The following is a 15,201-nucleotide window of genomic DNA, read 5'->3' as shown; positions in this document are numbered from 1 at the left end:
ATCACATGCAAGCAAACTTACTACCACCGCTCCATTCTCACGCACAGGGACCTGTCGGACAGGGACGGGGAGAACCGGCCCTGTGAGCGCGGGGACTGGGACTCTTCATGGGGCGCACATTCTGAGGCCTTTGTCAAAAGAGCGCTGAGGCCGACCGCCTCTGGCCTCTAGGTGATTCTTCTTACTACGGAAATGAATTTTGCCCTCAAGCATACTGAAATTTAAATATGCAAATTGAGGGATGGTCATTATTCAGAGAAACAAGTCAAATGATAGAATGTTAGGTGATAGGATTAATATTTTGGAGATTGGGCTTAAGACCCTTTTAAAATCATCTCGCATATTTACCTCTGCAGTGCTGCAAATTACTTGATAATGAAAATGGAATAGTTTGCTAATAGTGTAAATATGACACGTGGCACCCAGGTAAAGCTATGCAAATAAGGTATATGAAACACTCAGACAGTGGGCTAATCTGTTTTGTCATCTCACTAGGCTTAACAGGAGACAAACCACAGGTGGGAAGAGGGGAATCTCATTATCAATAAGACAGAAGACTCAGAACTAAGCCCCAAGGTCCCTGTGCTGAGTCACCTTGGTGCTCCCTGTATTGTACATGATGACAGACTCTCTCTGTAACTCTCCTCATTTCCTTCTGAGTTTTCGTTGATATCACTGTGGTCCAGAAGGCAATCGAGGCTTTAAGCGCCGGACACATTAAACCTCTCTCAGCTTCTACCTGTTACTCAGTCCAAATACCCACGTCCACATTTTAAGTACCTTTTGGAGCAGCACCTCAGTCCTGGCAATGACAGCTATTTTGTTGCATATTGATGCTATACTAGAAAAACATAAGTGAGTGACTTGAACAAACACATGTATTTTCTCGCAATTTAGGATGCTCAAAGTCCAAACTCAGGCCCCTTGTTCGAGGGCAAGGCTTGTGCTTCCTTTCAACATCTGAGGACCCAGTGTCTGAGGAGCGCTCGGTGTTTTGGCATCAAGATTCCCCAGAAGCTAGGAGGTTCTCAGCATAGGACTCTGAGGCCAAAGGCCACATTTAATGTCTGGCTCTTCGTTCTTGGTAAAGGTGAGAATCCTCTCCTCTGTGCTTGCTCCTCTCTCCTGCTTATTTTGTGAGACAGAAGTAAGACTCAAGCAAGGGTGCGACTTCAGTGAAAGTGGGACAAACGAATAAGGTGAGGTCAAGTACTGAAGCCCGCTCTTCTGTCTGTGATCGCTGTAACTCTGACCCACTGGATGGCTAGAAGTAGCTAAAGAAGGTGCAGAGGACTCTCACTCAGAGACGGGTCAGTTTTGCCAATCCACTAAGCATAAGAGTGAGCAAGCTTGGAAGCGAAAGGGGACCCCACAGCATCCCGAAAGAAGAGTCATGAGTAGAATGCATGTGGGGTTGGCCTAAAGGGGCAGGCACCGAAAAGGCACTCGATATTGCAGCATCTCCAGGGGTCCTCACATTCTTTAAACAGGGGCCAGGGCACTGTCCCTCAGACCCGTTGGAGGGCCGGACAATAGTTAAAAACAACTATGAACGAATTCCTATGCACACTGCACATATCTTATTTTGAAGTAAAAAAACAAATGGGGCAACAACATCCGGCGGGCCGCATAAATGTCCTCGGTGGATGTGGCCCGCGGGCTGTAGTTTGAGGACTATATAAAACAGCACAGTGGTGTCTCACCAGGACCATACATAGAGCAGGGGAACCTCACAGAGCCCATGAAGTGAAGTGGAGGTCAAAGAAGAGGCCAAAAAACCCACATAACCTGCCAGCATGGCTGTGAAGAGGCATTTCAGACAAAAGAACTGTCTGGTCAACATTTTGTCACCCGTTAGCTTCCCTAATAAACCTCGTGGTCATGATTATTGTCTGTGACTCCCGTGTGCTCACTGCAACCAGCCACCGAATCCCGCAAGGAAAAGGGATGCCAGGGGAAGCGCTGCTGGTGGCAGAACAGGAATAAAGAGGGATTGCGGTTGGAGATGGTCTGGCCTCTGCTTCACAGGAACCATGGGGGTTAGGACTTGAACTCTCCTCCCTCCTTGTGTAGCTGGAGAAGGTCGGACAGGGCCCCCTACCATTTCCTCAGGATGCGGCCTGCATCACCTCCTGAAAGTCTGACTCCGGATAAACCCCATCTCGCTCCTCCCTCATTAACATACGGAGGTTAGGATTTATAACTGTGGTAGTTACATAATCTGTTGTCAACTTGAGGTTTAGGAGTGAAGGGGAGGAGTTTAGCCTGTCAATCAGGTTGCAGCTTGATGACCTCATTTAGCGACACTAAGGAGACAAATAGTTCTTTGGAAGCAGGACGTGTGCTCACTTCCTGGGAGACATTCTAGTTGAGAACACACCAGGAGCTATGTTAGTGCCCTGAGCTGAAGAAGCCACATAGAGGCCTCTGCCAGTGGTGAGATGCTTACACTGCCACTGGATCCACAAGACTTTCCACCCACTGCCTTGTGATCTTCCCACATTTGGCACTATTTCATGTGTTTCATGAGTCTGAAGAGGACTTTATAGATTAGTATCAGACATATGCACTAATATCGATCTTATGGACTTGATCTGGGCTGGACTGGGACGTTTTCTCAAATTCAACTGCTCTTGTATATGAAGCTCTTTCTTATACACATGAGTCTCAATATGAATTTGTTTCTCTAGTCTACCCAGACTAACAAAATAACACATCACAAAATAGAAGATCATGGCTTGCAATTCTTACTTCCTTCTGATCTCTCACTAAAATCACCTTTGATGTTCATAATTTTACCCATAGTCTCTTCAAGGCAATTTAAGCTTTTACTATTAGGTACATTAAACTCTCTCAGCCTTTACCCATTACCCCAGTGCAACACCCCAGGAGAGGCCTAGAAAATCACATCATATCACAAAATGGAGGGCAACCACACGATGCCATGAATCATGACCTAGTCAGGTTCACATATTTGGGTGTGGGGGATATAGTCCAATCTATGACAGCTAGCTTTTCCATTTTTCAGTATGCAGTTTGAATCAACTCTAAAAGAACTCTGGGGTCAGGGAAGAGAGGCAGAAATGTCGTCTTCAAAATTCTGTCTAGATTTTTCTGTAGGAAAAGATGAACCATTTACATATATTTATAGAGAAATGATTTTCGGTGTGCTGTCTCATAAAATACATAAAGTACAGTCTTTCTGTTTAGAGGTAACCTAATTGATGCCGTGTGAGATTTGTTCCTTTTTTCGCCTTTCACGAGCCTTTTTAATTCCTGTTTTACTCAAAGATACACATCTGATGTGTGATGTTATAGATTTGTCCTGCGGGCTGCCTGTTCAACTCTGCCTGGAGATTTGTTAAGACATAAAAGGAAAATGCTTTTGTATCGTAAGTGTTACTCTGACCCTTTTCTCTGGTTGTACATGACCCTCTTAGAACGTATATCCTGATGGGAACGTATAGAAGCTATATGTACTCTGAACACAAGGGAGAGGCCATCAAGAAAACTGCATTGCTGCTAGTCTCTCTGCTTGGGTCCCTGCTTATAAACCTCCATCCCCTTTTGAACTTCTGGACTATGCGGACTCATAGAGAATCCACCGGGAAGTCTGTATTTTTCATCTAGACATCAGAACAGTCCCTGTGGGTTTCTGAGGCGTTAGCTCTTTGAGGGAGCAACAAGCCTCATCTGTTTCCCACTTTCTGACTCGGAGCTCGTGAATTGGCTCTGCAGCTCCTGGGCACCAACCTTTACTAAATGCAACAAACGGGGGGAAACATATACTTTCTGTGTAAGAGCACTGTTAGTATCATACGTCTATGGTCAATCCAGAGCACACAGTGCATATTGCTATAAGGAGACTGGTGTCTGACATGGCACACACTCGGGACAATTGCGAGATTGGTGGTGTGAACAGCCAGAGTGTCTTTGTGAGAGAAAGGCTACTGATCCAGTCCTACAAATGTTGCAGCCAACAAGAGCGACGGGCGATTCTAGTCTGGCATGCAAGTTCACTGGGAGCTGGAACTCATTCGATGGCACTCAATAACAAGAATTGTAGAAATGACTAATTAAATGTCCTTATAATTGTATTCCTTGAAAAGTATAGTAAGAGTTCATTTAACAGTTACAGTCAAAATTACTTTATGCTTGAAAGCTTATGACCAAATATGGCAGACATATATTATGAAATGTGCATTTAAAAAAAAACTTAAAGAAAACTGAGATTTGCTAGTATCAAAAGTTTCAAAAATAATAAAATGATTTTAATATAATAATATTGATATTTGGATATCTCTAACAATAAACTTCTTGTGGAAAAATCAGGTGAGACTATTTTTAGAAAAATCAGGAAGCAACCAGGCACACTGCAAATAATTTATAATTTGGATTCAGAAACACAATTTTAATCATGATTTTACATTTTCAATTGTTCAGTATGACCTTCAACAATTAATCTTTTTAGATCTCAGTGTGCTGAGTGAATGAGTAACATGGGAGGAGGCAGACCATTTATTTACTCAGTGGCTGTACCAATGCACCACGTGAGAACATGGCCTGATGCAGTGGAGGGACCAATGGCCTCAGACGCAGCAATGACTGTTCGGAGGGCACAGGACGGGGCTGGGTTTGGTTCTAGCTTATATATATATATATTTTTTTTTTGTATAAGTTGGAACTGACTTGACAGCTTCTTACCTTTATTATACACATTATTATTTCAAGGATCAAATGAGGTTCTATAAGTACAGAGATGTGTCAATGTTCATGATTTGTCCTGTGAATTTGGACTTGTGTCAGCACCATCTTTTATACAGTCAGTTCCTATACAATTTGTAGTTATATTTCCATAAAGAAAATCATATTAGAAATCTCTGCGAGCTCCCTGCGCAGAGGCTGAGATTTGTATCCATTAGATCCAGGAGGCTGGCTGGCTGTGAGTGGGGGGATGCGGCTGGGTGGGAGCTGCACCAGCTGTCGGGTTGAGATGGTGTAGTTTGTGACATGGGACATGAGATGGCCATGTGTGGATATCAGGAGTGTGGCTAGAAGTCGTGGCCCTGTCTACTGTTGGTGCTGTGCTTCCTGGTCCTGCGCAGCTGCTACTGCGCGGTTGGCGCCCGGGGCACACAGGATGCAGGAGAAGAACATCTTCCCTGGGGGAGTAGGAGGCGAGGGAAGCTCCGCAGGGACTGGGATGCGTCCTGGAACCGCACTGCTCATTCCTTCTACATGTGTGTGGATTTTAAGAGCCCCAGGGGGAAAGAAGAAAGAAAAGTAGAGCTGTTTTCCCTTAAAATAAAACAAAAACACCTAATCGGACCACAGACAGATAGGCAGTTGGACCTGCTCAAAGGGATGTTAAGTCCAGTGCACTTGTATATGTGGCTTCCTGAAAACAAACAAAAAATAAACAGTGCTGCAGAATGTAGTCTACATGTTGTTGAGTGTTACAGAATGGTTTCTATTTACAAAAGGAGAGTGAGTTTAAGATTTAAATTTAATCACATGAAGTTAAAAATGAAAGAACTTGATTATCAGTTATTCTTTATTATCCTGGTGCCCAAACTGAAGCATCTTTTTATTTAAGGCACACAATTAAAATTTGATTCCTCGATTAGAGTGAGGTAGCCTTGAAATGGCAAAAGAGAGAACTCCGAGAATTCATTCTTTCACTTGAAGCGTCCATTTAGCTGGCAAACGTGACAGAATCAAATTTTCAGAACTCGAGAATCTAAAAAACGAAACAAAATCCCGGCCAACAGAAGAGTGCTTAGTGAAGAATGAGGCTGCTTAACTTTGATAGGAAGATATATTGTTACCTTTACTTATCTACTTACATCCTTCTTTTCACAGCTCTGGAACATCAATGAGGAAAGTGTAGTCAGGGTAGGGGTGGGGGTCACTATGCGGGTGGGTAGAGACAGACTGACAAACCACATCCCTAAAGCTGGAGTCGGCGTTGTGCCTGTTCATTTGTGTATAGCAGTGGTTCTCACCTTCCTAAGGCTGCGACCCTTTCACACAGTTCTCATGTGGTGGTGACCCCAACCATAAATGTAATTTTGTTGCTATTTCATAACTGTCATTTTGCTACTGTTATGAATAATCATGCAAATATCGATATGCAGGATGTATTTTCATTGTTACAAACTAAACATCATTAAAGCATAGTGATTAATCACCAAAACATTATGTATTTATATATTATAATATATTTATTTCCAATTACCAATAAACAAAATTTTGTCTTAAAGCATGGTGTAGCCTGGGTAACAGTCTTCAATATATGGCCATATCTGCATGTGGGTGGACCCGCCTGGAGATGGAGAGGAGCAGTGTCTGGGTTCCTAAGACCATCAGAAATATGTGTTTTCTGATGGTCTTAGGTGACCCCTATGAAAGGGTCATTCAACCCCCAAAGGGGTCGCGACCCATAGGTTGAGAACCACTGGTGTAGTGAAAGACCAAAGAATCAATGAGTGTGAATTGTGTTGCTGACAAAACATATTGAAAGTACCATGGACTTCCAAAAAGACCAACAAGTCTGTCTTGGATGAAGTATGGCCAGAGTGCTCCTTAGAGGCAAGGATCGCGAGACTTTGTCTGGCATACTTTGGATATGTTGTCAGGAGAGACTGAGCAGTACCTGGAGGAGGACATCAAGTCAGGTGAAGTAGAAGGGCAGTGAAAAGGAGGAAGAGCCTTAATGAGATGGATGGACAGTGGCAGCAACAAGGGGCTCCAGCACAGGACCAATTGTGAGAATGGTGCAGGACCGTGTGGCGTTTGGTTCTATGGAACATGGGGTCGCTATGGGTTGGAACTGATTCGATGGTACTTAACAAGGACCACAATAAAATGGCTCCCTGAAGGGCTGGTGTAGGGGATAAACTTTATTTTATGCTTTGGACTGTAATGGCTTTCCAGGTGCAAATGAGGAAAGCATGTGAAAATATAATTCATAGATGGCTGAGGTCAGAGACAGTACAGGACAAGCAGTAGACAAACACAGAGACTGGGGAGAAATCAAAGAGGAGGATGTTAGAGGAAATAATGGCTTTGAACGGCTCCCAATGTACTTGGGAATGCGGGTAAATCACCCACAAGCCAGCCCAGAGCATCTACAAAAAAGCGTCTGAGAGCACGCTTGGCTTCCACGTCCAGTTCAGCTTTGGGCTACAGCCAACCAGGTATAGGGGGCCTACTTTGAATGAGTACACAAACTAAGATCAAATCTGCAAACACACAGAGAATAGGTTTGACTTCCTCTTTTGTTTTTAGTTTTTGGCTCCAGGTATTTAAAGATTCTCCCCAGTTACTGGTTATGGTAGTTCCATAACTTCATGTCAGTTTGAAGACACATAAAAGTGTAGGTGTAGTATTTAACCTGTCAATCAGGTCACCGACTGAGAGTGCCTTCTTGTGGGCGTGGCCTTCTCATAAGAAGGACCCTGGGAAGCTCCTGTTCTTTCTCTGCCTCCACCTTCCTGCTGGCTGACCCTGACTGCTGCAAGAGCCCTGTGATGCAGCCACTGTCACTGGATCCACGTGACTTTCCACCACCACCCGGTGATCTTCTTGCATTCTGCATGACTACATGTGGCTGTGTAAATCTGACTTATGGACCTGAGTCGGACTGGGCTGGGCTGTTCTCTTGATATAGCATGACTTCTTGATGGAAAGCTCTTTCTTGCATGAGTGTCGCTGGATGTGTTTCTGTAGTCACCCGGCGTAGCACACCCACGGCTGAGATAACAGAATAGAAACGTGCATGACAGTAATGGCAATTCTAGTGACTGACTTTGTTAAAAACAACATGCTGACTATTATAACTCTAGAAATAAAATTTTTCTACACTATTTTTTATTTCATTGGTTGCTGAGAGCTTCAACTATGCTCAAAAAAGTAAAGGCAGTGAAGAGAGTAAGGTATGAACAAGCAGAAAATAAATAAAATTATAAATGAATAAATAGAAGTGTTGGAGCCGGGACCAACAATAAAATAAATCACTAGAAGAATTCAACTGAAGACATGAACCAGAGAAGGAAATTCAGTGACCTTTAAAATGATCCAGGCTGCGGAATAGCATGAAAACCAATGGAGGAAGTGAACAGTCGTAAGGGACCTGTGGGGCACCATCAATGGCGCCCTGGTGGTGTGGTAGTTACAAATCGGGGTGCTAATCTCAAGGTCAGCGGTCAAAATCACCATGGACTCCATGGGAGACAGAAGGGACTTTCTACTCCGGTAATGAGTTCCAGTCTTGGAAACCCAGAGAGGCAGGTCAGAGGGGAAGTGTCAGAGGGGAAGAGAGAAAGAAGGAGGAGAGAGATATTTAACATCAAGTGTATATGCAAACGTCCGAGAAGTATGTGAAGAGACGAAAAACCCGTAAGTACTCAGAAAAACTGCAAATGAAAACCACAATAAAGCACATAAATAAGGAGTCTTGTTTTGGAGTAATGAAAATGTTTTGGAAATAGAGGCAGTGGCTGTGCCACATTGTGAACTTAGTATATGACACTGAATGACTCACATGAAAGTGATGGTGTCAGGCTCTAAAATTTTTGCTAAATTGAAAAATAATAAAACCATGATTAAAGAAGGAAATTCTACTATTACTTTCTAAATTATGAGATATAAACCATATTTACATTTTAAAACAATTGAACTTCTGAAATTGCAAGTTTTTTATTAAGTGTTTTGAAGTTGGTCTTTAGGACAGGGGTTTTCCTGTATCTTTAGCAACTCAAATGTTTATTTTTGTGTGTAAAGAGAATAAAATTTACCATTTCTAAGCATTTATGCTTAATAATTCCTACAGTAGAAAATAAACATTGGAGCTTCTGAACTGGATGAACTCTGAGACACTGATATGATATTATTATACACAAGATTTAACCAATGGCACACAATTTTTCCTTTTGCGTTTCTCTGACACATATAGTAACAGATATGTCATGGCATGGCTGAATACGCTACAAAAAATCCAATTGCGTTTTGTTTTTCTTACTGTCAGAGATTTAAAGAACAAGACAGCATTCCCCTTTTTCCCTTATTAAGATATCTTTGTTTCCAAATTTGAGACCTTTGCTCGAGCATCTTTTCAGGTTTGGAGCCTCATTTTATCTATATAGTTATCTAAATAAGAAAGGACATGAGAGGGTGAGGTGGTAAAAGGATTTTCCTAGGGGCCTGTTGTGTTCCTACATTCATCTACAACCATCCCGGAATGATTTACCTGAAGGTCTACTTCATTGGCAATCTCAGGGAACTGAACTTTAGGAGACATGGCATTGGAAATTACATAAAGGACCAAGAACCAAGCCTGTCATATAAACAGAGAAGCTTTTCTATCTCAAAGGGTTATGAATGTTTAGACCAGAAATTGTTAGTTTTTCTAAAATAGTTAAAGAAACATAATGTTTTGATACTTAAGAGTTAAGTGAAATGTTTACTAACTACAAGGATATAAAATTAAAATTAATTCTATTGGCCTCAGGAAGTAAGACATTATATTTCTAAATTTTACATTTTCATTAGATAGGCACTTTTCTATGTAACAATATATATTTCTTTGCTAGCATTTTTGCATCATTACAGTTTTGCTATTCTTTTCTGTAGAGACAATAAAATGCACAAAGGTATTGGGGACCTCCTTTTAATATCTTCTTTTAATCGTCCAAGTCATTATTAGTTTAAAGTACTCTCTTTGTAGTTACTGCTTCAAAAACTTCGAGCAGCTTTTCCCAATATGCCCTTAGCTAAACTGGAAGAAGGCCTAATGATCAGTAAAAGTAAGCAGAAGTAAAAAGCTAATTTAAGATCATTGGCACACCTTAGAGGCTATGAAAATATGGTACCAAAAGATCAAAATGAGAGGATATGAGATTCCGTGAGTTGACCTTCCTGTTTCGATGTCATGTAACCATGATAGCATGGCGCTGGACTAGACAGCAATTGCTAGTACAACTAGCCAATGTTGATACCTTCTTCAAGGAGAAAATCATTCCCCGTTGCAACAAACTACAAGGAGATAATATTACTTTATCCAAAAATTGGTTATGTGGGCAAGCATTGGTAGAATAAGATTAATAAAAAATTTAAAAATTAAAATGAAACTTTGGCCAATATTATAAATAATAAAAAAACAGTAAAACGCGTCCCTTACTCTTTCTTTTTGGCAGACACTCCTTTGCGCTCCAGGATGCTAGCTATTGCAGCATTCCTACAGATCTGTGCGTGATTCTATTTGACCCAGATCCACACAGTTGACCCTGATGTTTCCATAAAATATTTCTTCATTGCTAATATCTCCTCAGGAGAAAATGAATTTCATTTCAAATGGTGCAAAATGTAGATCTCTAATTATGTTACATTCTGGACCTGGTGTATTGGAATTGTAATTGCTATATAGTCGATCATTAGCACATTGAAGGCTCGTTCTACAACTAACTACCAAAAGCGAGATCAAATATAAACACTACTAATAGAGGCATAATGTCGTCACTGAATTATCCAGATAGAGCGTAGGCCTTGTACACTCAGACTCATGAAATGTTTACTAAATCACAGTAATCCCCCCCTTTATCTCTCTCTAACTGACTGTCACAGATCTTAGAACACAAGCTTGATACATGGCATCAGAATAGATCCAAGATTTTCTTTATTTACATGTTTTCAGTGAATATTTCTTCTCCAAAAATCTAATCATGTGAAGTAAAAATGTCAGGATAATGTTCTCTGGAGAGTCCTTCTGTGTTAGTGAAGCTAGCATGTCAGAATATATACTGTATGCCTTCTTAAATATTAGGATTATAAGTACATTTCTTATGATACATGTTAACTTGAAAATTTTGAGATAATATGATTTTCCTTTTCTCTGTATGAAAGTTTTCTTTTAAAATTAACTCTTAAATATTGATTAAAGCTACATGGCAGTCATAAATATTATAAAGTAAGGTGACTAACTTACAAATCTTCTGCTTAATTAAGTGATATTTGCATACACGTGTGATGGCCCTCTAAAACTGAAGAGCTTGGTGTAACTGAAATTGAAAACTTTAGGTTTGAAGTTAGCTCCATTTTCAGACATAAATGTTAATTTATCCTAACTCCTTTCTTCCTTCCATGGAATAGAACCTGTGATTTGAAGCTTTCTGACATGCAACTTCTTGTGACACTTTAATCAACTTCAGCAAGCAATTGATGAAGCAAGAACGTGGTTTATAAAGAAACGTTTGTCTGGTTTAATAATATGATCTCAGGAAAATGCTTGTGCAGCCCACAATATGAATATGGGTATTTCAGGATATCACTTGCTAGGTTATCTGCAGAATATCTAGGTTAGGAAATATATTAGCGAATCTTATAGAATTTTAATTTACTATTGTTTTGTATCTTTATGTAATTCAAAGTGCCGAGGATTGTGATTACAAATCCTTGCTGACTTTTCTGTACTAAGAGCTTGTCTTTTCCTCAGAATGTTGGACTATTTTGTGGTCTAGCATTATATTATGATGTTCTGATTGGGGCATTCACACACTCTAACACAACACACACACACATATATTAACATGCTTAGTTAATTTAAATGATTATTTTACTATCACTTAGGGAAAAAAACCTTTACAATAGTCCTTCCTATTTTAAAACAACTGGGTCTTAAGATTCAATATTTGATTAAATGAAAAAATCTATATGTGTGATGAGCAAAACTGAAAGAGAGCAAAAATCGAAGAGATTAATACCATTTACAAAGCCAATCTGTCATATGTGAATAATATTTTTCTGACATACATAAGAACCACAGTTACAAAACAGCATATTTCATCAAAGTTAGTTTTTGAAGTTTGGTTTCTTATAATGTTATTCAAAGAGAGTGAAGAAAATCAGTATCTGATACATCGCACTTTTCAAATCAAATTTGGCCAGCATAGTCATTTTTTCACAAATATTTATTTTCCAGAAGAATGGATAGAAATAAAATTTCCCAACTTAAGTTATAAAAATTATACTCAGAAATAGGCATTATGGGTTCCAAAAATTTTAAAAATAGATATCAAAATAGCAATCAGTGAAGCAAAATAAATCTTTGTAAAAATTAGCTCTGGAAAAGCGTCTGCATTGCAACCGGCTCCTGGTTTAAACTCTAGAGCCAAAAATATTTTATTCTTTGAAAAAGAAAACCAGCATGCCTTTTACTAAAAGACTCCTTGAAATTGTTAAACAAGTTGCAGGCTAATAAGAAAGCAGCTTTAACACCTAGTGCACAATTAAGGCCATATGGAAGAAGTCATATTTTAAATTCAATTTCTTTTATTTAAAAAGTGGTAAATAGCATCAATAAAGGATGTGCCATATCTGAAATACACAAATTATGTTAAAAGAGATCTAATTCTAAGAATAATGTTACATTCAAAAAAATTCTTAGAACAAATCAGGTCACTTAGAGTTCCAAACAAATTTACATTTTTCCCTTTGATGTCACTTTTTCATCTAGCTTTTTAGAGTGCATGTGTCAACCATTTCCTTTATGAAGTTATTGGAATAACGATACATATTAATCTCATTTTATAAAAGAAAGAAATAGTGCATGAGGAACCTACGTTTGGGCTTTGGTTTAGGAAAAGTTCATAGACATAATGTTAGCCATAACTTACAGGCACACACAGACACAACTTGATGGAAATGTACTCCTAGAAAATGTTGTTGTCAGGTACCATCAACTCAGTTCTGACTCATAGTGACTGCCCAATCGAATGAAACATCGTCTGGGCCTGTTTCATCCTCACAACCATTTCTTGTTTGAGCCCATTGCTGCAGCTACTTGTTAATCCATTTTCTCCTTTCCACTGACTTTCTGCTTTCCCACCCGTAGCATCCTTCTTCACGGACTGGAGTCTCCTGATACCTTGCTGGCAGTACAGGAGATGAGTCTCCCCATCCCTGCCTCGTAGGAGCATCCCGGACATGCTCTCTTGAAGGCAGGGCTGTTTGTTCTGAGGGCAGCCCCTGGTGCTTCCACACTCTTCACCAGCACCAGAGTTCAAGTGCACCGATTTTCCTTAGGTCTTCCTTATTCAATGTCCAAATTGAATATGCATATCAGGAGAATGAAAATAGCATAGCTTTGGTCAGGAATACCTCAGGCATACTTCAAACTACATCCTCAGGAGTACCTCAAAGTAACCTCCTCAATTTTCAGCCCTTTACAGGAGTCTCGTGCAGTACAATTAGCCAATGCAGTGCATCATCTGATCTCTTGACTGCTGCTTCCATGAGCACTGATCACTGATTCGCGCTAAACGAAATCCTTGAGAACTTCAGTTTTTTCTCCTTTGGTCATGATGTTATCTACTTGTCTAGTTGTGAGGATTTTGAGTTTGTTTGTTTGTTTTTTTATAGAGTTGTAATCCCTCCTGAAGACTGCAATAGTTGATCTTCACCTCACGCACTGTCATCAAGTCTATGCTGACTCGTAGTGAACCTACTGGACACAGTAGAACTGCAATTCTTTACAGGAGTAGAAAGCCCTGTGTTTCTCCCATGGAGCTGCTAGTAGTTTCGAACTTCTGATCTTTCAGGTCAGAGCCGAGTGCATAGCCACTACACTATTAGGGCTCCTCAGCGAGTGCTTCAAGTTCTCCTCTCTTTTAGTAAGCAAGGTGTGTCATCTGCATATCCAGAATGTTGATACGCTGTCTTGCAATTTTGATACCGTATTCTTCTTTATATAGTCCAGCTTCTTTGGTTATTTGTTCAGCATACAGATAAAGTATTGTGAGAGGATACAGCCCTGACTCACATCTTTCCTATATTTCAAATCATACAGCATCCCCTTGTTATGTTCAAGCAACTGCTGCTTGGTCCATGTCCAGATTCTATAGGAACACAATGAAATGTTCTGGAATTCCCATTCTTCTCAAGATTATCCATAGTTTATTATGATTCACATAGTTGAATGCCTTTGCATGATCAATGAAACATAAGTAAACATCTTTCTAATATCCTGCTTTCACTTAAGATCCATGTAACATGATATCTCTTGTTCTATGTCCTCTTCTGAATCCGGCCTCCACCTCTAGCAACTCTCTGTCAATATACTTCTGCAACCATCGTTGGATGAGCTTCAGTAACATTTTGCTTGCACATGATATTAATGATATTTTCTACAATTTGCACATTCTGTTGCATCACTTTTCTTGGAGGTGGGGCCAAATGTGGATCACTTCCTTGGGCAAGTAGTTGTCTTCCAGCTTCCTAGCATAGATGAGTATGTGCTGCAGTGCTTCATCAGCTTGTTGAAACATTACACGCCACTGTACGTTAGAATCAACAGCAACTCTAGTCTAGGATTAATTCTTCTAAAAGCAACAATTACCACAGTAATATGTTTGAGCTCTTGACTGCTGTTTCTATGCGTATTGATGGTGTATTCAAGCAAAATGACAAATTCAATGTTTTCTTTGTTTATCAGGATATTGTTTACTGGTCCAGTTTTGGGGACTGTGGTTTTACCTACATTGAGTTTTAATCCACAGTGACGGCTACACTCTGTTATCTTCAGAAATGCTTCAAGTTCTCTTCCACTGTGTCAAGCAAGCTCTTAGAATCTGCATATTGAGGGTTGCTGATGAGCCAACTCCAGTCAAGATGTGCTGTTTTCATGTTGTCCTCTGTGTCGGGTACTTGCTCAGCACACACAGTGGATAGTGTGGTGAAAAAAACAACCCCGATGCGCACATTCCCTGGTTTTAAACCATGCAGTATTTCGGTATTCTGTTCAAAGAATTGCTTCCTAATCCAGATTCAGGTTCCACGAGAGCACAATGAAGAATTCTTATTATTCTCAAATGTATTCATAGTTTGTTATAGTACACACAGTCAAATGCCTTTGCCAGGTCAATACCACACAAGGAAATATCTTTCTAGTGTTCTCTGTTTTCAGCCAAGATCTATTTGATATAAGCAATGATATCCCTTGTTCCATGTCCTCTTTTGAATCTGGTCTGAATTTCTGGCAGCACCTTGTCAAGCTACCATTGTAGAAATGTGGGCTATTTGAAATCTACTTAATCCCCACCATCTTGGAACCAGGTTTGTGTGAGTTTTCATGGAAAAAATGATAGTACAGGGAAAAATAACATGTTCAAAGCCTGTTCCCTCCTCCCTTCTAGGGAGGATTCTTGC

General features: G+C 40.2%; 1 protein-coding gene across 1 annotated transcript in view; it reads right to left on the bottom strand.

Annotated features, from left to right (window-relative positions):
* The window catches only part of PCLO (piccolo presynaptic cytomatrix protein), a 367,625-nt gene that overhangs the window by 156,367 nt on the left and 196,057 nt on the right, over positions 1-15,201 (bottom strand). The window lies entirely within an intron of this gene.

The sequence above is a fragment of the Tenrec ecaudatus genome, chromosome 9 (genome assembly GCF_050624435.1).
Source record: "Tenrec ecaudatus isolate mTenEca1 chromosome 9, mTenEca1.hap1, whole genome shotgun sequence".
Lineage (NCBI taxonomy): Eukaryota > Metazoa > Chordata > Mammalia > Afrosoricida > Tenrecidae > Tenrec > Tenrec ecaudatus.
Note: the sequence above shows the minus strand (reverse complement) of the source record. Positions and strands in the feature narration are given on the sequence as shown.